At 43.5% G+C, this 5,726-nt stretch overlaps 1 protein-coding gene across 6 annotated transcripts in view; it reads right to left on the minus strand.

The window, feature by feature from the left end:
* The window catches only part of SUN1 (Sad1 and UNC84 domain containing 1), a 29,304-nt gene extending 28,892 nt beyond the window's left edge, over positions 1-412 (minus strand). Inside the window, exon 1 of one of the 6 annotated variants that reach the window (XM_029957908.1) lies at positions 169-409. The gene's annotated coding sequence lies outside the window, so the exon portion shown is untranslated. Of the gene's footprint in view, positions 1-168 lie in introns of all 6 variants that reach the window. The other 5 variants (XM_029957909.1, XM_029957911.1, XM_029957910.1 and 2 more) reach the window with 5 other exon arrangements.
* Between the last annotated feature and the right edge of the window lie 5,314 nt (positions 413-5,726).

Below are 5,726 nucleotides of genomic sequence, written 5' to 3' on the forward strand. Positions count from 1 at the left end.
TTCTCTTCTTCTTTCTCCTGCTCCTCAAGCTCCCCTCGGGGTCTTCCCTCGGCCTTTTTACCCCCGGCAGCGGCCACAGCCAGGCCTCCGCCTGCCTCGCCTTCCCCCTCCGCAAAATGGAGCCCTGGGAGCCTCCGGAGCGAGCAGTGAACAGACGAGGAGAGTTACCTCGGATTTTCACTCCGGCCTGTGTTGCTTGACTCACTGACTTTTCCTCCCGGTGTTTTCCCCTCGCTGTTTCCTTCCCACGCTGCCTTTTCGAGGTTTTCTTTCCTTTTTATATGCTGTTTTCCGCTAAGGCTTCGGCGCTAGCCCAGCACACCCTGCTGCTTCGTGGGACTGAAGAGCTTCAGCTCCTGTGCGGTGCCCAAGCGAGTCTCACTGATGCCAACAGTGGGTTGCAGAAACGTCTGCACCAGCTGCACAGAAATCATAGAATGGTTTGGGTTGGAAGGGACCTTAAAGTCTATGCAGTTCCACCCCCCTACAATGAGCAGGGACATCCCTCCCTGCTCAAGGTTGCTCCAAGCCCCGTCCAGCCTGGCCTTGAACGCTTCCAGGAATGGAGCTGGCTCTTGGCAGCGAAGAAACAAGCCCCATTGTTCAAGTATTTGGGGAAAGTATGCAAATATATTGAATTTGAAGCCTATGCCCGAGTCACGTTTTGTTAAGCCTTCAGTCTCCCTGAGCCCGCAGTTGCCTTGCGGGCCTGGCAATGCTGAGCGCTGTGGGCAGGGGCAGTACAATGGCAGGGAACAGGAATGTGTCACTTGGGAAAGGGTAATCGGGCCATAAATTGTTATTTACTTGTGTGTGAGAGAGAAATGACTCAGCTTACTGGGAAAGACTAGGTAATAAATATGTAATTATCAAATAATCCAAGTGTTTGGATACAAAATGGGTGAAAGCTAATCCTTAAGAAACAGATGCAAGATAAAGAAATTCACTTAAGGTGTTGGCTGATGTCGATGCAGCACTGATTTGGGGCAATTACTGTTTCTTTTAAAAGAGCTTTGTCCCAGCTATGTGACAGTTTTAAGATGCTGCAGCCAAAGTTGAGCTGGCCCCAGCAACACTTGGAAGCCAGCGCATGGTTTGGTCAGATGTGCAGCTCCTCACCAGTCGCCTCCTCCCTGCATATGGCTGAGGATTTTGCAGAGTCAGTTTTCTGACTGCTCCTTCTCCTTCTGTACTTACTCCACACCTGTTTTCCTGTTCTTAGAGTAGATAATGTTTAAAGGCTTAAGATACTCAGGGCAAAATCACCTCTTAGTTTAAATCTCCCTGAAATTCCTTGGTGGTGTGAGGCCAGGCTTTCTCAGGGATGTTTTCCTCCTTGTTCCCTGGGAGCCCAGGCAGGGCAGGCAGTGCTCAACTCTGGCAAGACAAGGCATGTCCCTCTTCCCGGGCACTGCTCCAGCTCCCTGGGCTGCTCTGACTTGTCCCAGGCAGTTGTTTTTCCATCATGACCAGGCCAAAAGGCTGGATGGAGGATGACGACTTAAGCTCAGCTTTCCCTCCGCTCCTCAGCTATGAAGAGCAATAGAATATTTTTTTAGCATCAAGGATTTAAGGGAATCTTGGTCAGATGTCCTGATTTTGTTAAAGGAAGCTGGTACATACAGGGAGTTAATTTTTCCACGTTTCAGAAGAAACTGCTCTGAGGCAAACAAAAATTCTTTCAAAATTTCTCAGCATCTAACAACGAGCTCTGAATATAAAGTGGGCTCACTTATTTTATTGTCTAAGCTGAAGTGTGTAGAAAAAAGATCAATAAGAATAAAAACTGATCATGTTAAAAATGCTTCAGTTTTAACACTGTAGAGGGCAGCTAAGAATGTAGGGGGGGAAAAAGCTTTCTTAACTGACACCAGGTACAGGAAAACTGCAGTACAGGGCAAACCAATCCAAGGTGCACATTTATCTAGTTCTACCTCTTCTTCCCTTCCCATCGCAATTCCCATATTATTACTCTCTTCCTTCCCACCGTGACTTCCATTCCCAGTGCACTCCTGCAGTCACACCTAGCAAACCTGTTCTGCTCCACATTCTGGTCCTTGCTATCAAAAGGGGGAAGTCCCCACAGCTACTGAAGGTGTGGACTGACTGTGACAGAAACCAGTGCAGGGAGGTGTTTCTGACTGGTAGTACTGGGTGCTGGGCATGGCACGCTGCTGTACAGGCTGGAAGAGTGGTGACTTTTATGTCACTGGGGAGATGATCATGTATGTGTATTAGTATGAAAATTTCCTAAAATATCTGGAAATATGATTTCTTGCTCAATAAAGTTTCTCTTCATCTGCATCCTTTTATGGTTAAGTTCACCAGGGCCCTCTCCCTACACCATCACTGCTGTCAGCCAAAGGCAACAAGTGCTCTGTAGAGGGGAATTAGGTTACCAGGTAAAAGGGGCTGCAAAGCACTTCAAGTCAGTTTTGCCACTAGATCTCCATCGTCCTGACTTACAGGGGATTTCAGACATTAACAAGAAAAGCCGATTACACTCAAGGCAGGCCGGCAGAGCAGCCGTTCTCCTCACAGCTCTCATCTGCTGCTTCAGCTCAGTTACTGCTTCTCTGGGGGATTGATCCCAGTAAATGGACACAAGCTTGTTAACTGTAATTTTTGTTGATCCTTCAGCTGCCTAAGAATGAAGATTTTTGTGGTTTATTTTTCTTGTCTCTTTTTAAACCGTGGTTAGACCTGCACATAAAGGGCTGAGACACAGAGCAGTCCGTGGTGTATTCACCAGGACCAGCTCCGATCCACTCTTTTAGCCAACAGCTGCTCACTTTCCCATGCAGGGATCCCAACACAGATTCTGCAAATGAAACAGAAACTTGGCTCCTCTCAAACCAGCATTTGGCTTCCAAGGTGTTACTTTATATCTGGGGCAATGTTCTCCTGTGTTTGTGTTGTGCAGACAAGGGGTTTCCCCCAAGCGAGATAAAGCCTGTGCAATAATCCATCAGAACTCTAACCTCTCTATATAGAACTAGAGCTATTATACAACTTATAAATAGTAAATAAATAAATAAACTTCTACTCTAATGACAGAAATAGCTATTAGGGTTATGCTGGGCTATAACAGGATAGTTTTACTACAACAGTATGTTGTAAAACTGTATTATGTATTACACTAGTTCTTTCTGGTAACTCCCAGTTTTAACTGGGAAGTTGTTATACTATAACAGCTAAAATTTTATATGTAGAAATTAGAGTAGAGCTCCATAATAACTCTCCAGCCATAACTGGAGGTGAGTCTCTGGGAGCAGACTGCTGACACATGCAGAGAGGTGCCTTAGTGCACCTTCTCCGTGGGCTCACATGACTCAGTGCACCTGCAGACACAATGTCTGCAATCTGCCAAAAGCATTTTGGAGGAAAACTGCAGATTGCCTGTAAGGACCCACATGGATGAGAAGTGGGTGGATCTGGAACATGTTTAACCCCCAGCCTCTCCCAGAAATGCTTTCTGATGCAGACCTTCTCAGAAAGTCTAGGTGCCTTGTTTGTCAGTGCCCTGCCAATGTCTAATTAATTTAATCTATTTAAAGTAGTTAACAGATATTGGGAAGATTCTATATTCAGTTAGACAAATGCATGCACTTACCAAAATCCCTTTGTTTTGCTGAGAATCCAAGTCCCAGGATCCTCCACAACAGGTCTTCTGGCTTACAAGGACGAAGAGAGAGGCACATCTGTTCGTCACAGGAAGGGCAGGGCTAAAGCCTGCTTATCTAAAGTGTCTGAAAGTCTGAAAGTTTGAGATAACTGAAAAAATTGTCCTTGCTTAAGAGTTACGTAATGCATATGGTCCTAGTGACATCCTGTAATGAGCACAAATTAAATCTAGTACATATAACAGCTGATCTGGCAAAATAGGGAAAAAAAATTGTATGTTTCAATTGAGTTCCTACTGATGCAGTAAAAGACTGAAGCTGACAAAGTTGAGTCTCAAAGAAAATAACTTTAAAATCTGCCATCCATAGGAGACTCAATAGTATTACATTTTTGTAAAGGGATTTGAGAAATTTGGGATATAAATGGAAGTGTAGTAAGCTACAAGCAGGGTCAGCATATTGTCAAGTGCTACGTCCAGAAGACTCTTTAATAAAAGGATGCAGTGGCAGATATCTAGTTTGTCTCACACACACAAACAAGATCAGGCTGGTGTTTAACATCTCTCGAAGGATTATTAGGGTACTCAATTCAACAAGCTCTTCTGGCTCTGAAGAAAAAGCTGGCTTGTTGGATGATGCAGTGATTTTTCTTTGGGAGGCATCCCACGATGGACTGCTCTGAAAGATAACAAAATGTTCAACATATGGAGACAAAAAATTTCCCAGTCTGCTGAAGACATCAAGCTTGATGAATACTTCAGCTCTTACTATTTGTGTACCAGCTTTAGAACATCTTGAAAAACTTTGACTGGATTCCACTTCACCCAAGAATGTTCTCTTCTCTAATCCCACATTTGAAGTTGGGTTTGCAAACATCTCTTCTTTAGATCACAAGGGTGTTTAAAAGCACCTGCCCAACATTTGTACTGCAATATCATGAGGCTGCAGTCAGTGGAAAAGTAAAAGAATCTAAATTTTGCCAACATAGCAAGCTAATAGCATCAGGGCAGTAGTAGTGACGTTAAGTAAGATTTATCTGGGGGACTTTCAAGGAAACTTTACCATAAGAACTGGGTTCTTGCTGCTGAAGTGAAGCTTTAGGTTGTATTGGAAGAATGTGCTTCTTTGCAGTGCTTTGAAACACTACTTTGAGAACAAGGGCTCTGCTAGGATAGCTACATTCCACTTTAATTAAATTGGCTTTTTAATAATTGATTAGACTAAGGAAAACATTTTCATGGAATCACAGAATAGCTGAGGCTGGAAGAGGCCCCTGGAGATGATGCAGTCCCACTCCTGCCCAACAGGCTCAGGTAGAACAGGTTTCCCAGTACTGTGTTAACTCAGGTTTTGAATATCTCCAAGGCTAGAGACTCCACAACCTCTTAAATCTATTTAATGTTTTCTAGGGATTTTTACTTCGCTCACATTGTGCCTTCTGAATTTCAGCTGATCCTCCAGTGAGTTAAATAGTTAGAAGTTTTTAGCCAACTAAAATGCTCAGTACAGGGACAGTTATACTTTGGCTTTCCATCAAAAGTCAACTTCAAAGACACTACAAAGGATCTAAAATGAGTATTCTATTCTACATGGATGCACAATAGCTTTTGGATTCATAAGAAATGACTCAATTACTCTGTATTGTTAGTATTATTGTCCCTTTTTGGAGAATTTTCAAAGCAACATTTTATTTTGTGGAGAAGTGGCCAGAAGTTTGCCTAACTGGTTTTAAGCTAGGAAGACAAGACACTTGTCTTGTGTGTGTAATCTGTCTCAAATGTTTCTCTGAGAATGCAAGTAGATACTGCTGTAAACAGATCCTGGGTTTGTTAACCATTATGTCACAGCCTGAAAAGGTAAAGTTAGGTCAGAAGGACAAACAAACACCAGGACTTCCTACAGCATAAGGAGTATGAGCAACCCCCACTGAGTCTGTTTTTAGACTTGATACAAAGCCAAGGCACTTGGGAATTAGAAGCCAAAGAGCACTTTCTGTCTGTAATACAGATGATTAAATAACCCCAGATCAGAATCCTGATTTCCCATGATTTGTGTGTGCAAATAATAAACAGCACACTAGCCCACAATGATGTAGACAAGCAG

The sequence above is a fragment of the Manacus vitellinus genome, unplaced genomic scaffold (genome assembly GCF_001715985.3).
Source record: "Manacus vitellinus isolate BGI_N305 unplaced genomic scaffold, ASM171598v3 scaffold_12_pilon, whole genome shotgun sequence".
NCBI lineage: Eukaryota > Metazoa > Chordata > Aves > Passeriformes > Pipridae > Manacus > Manacus vitellinus.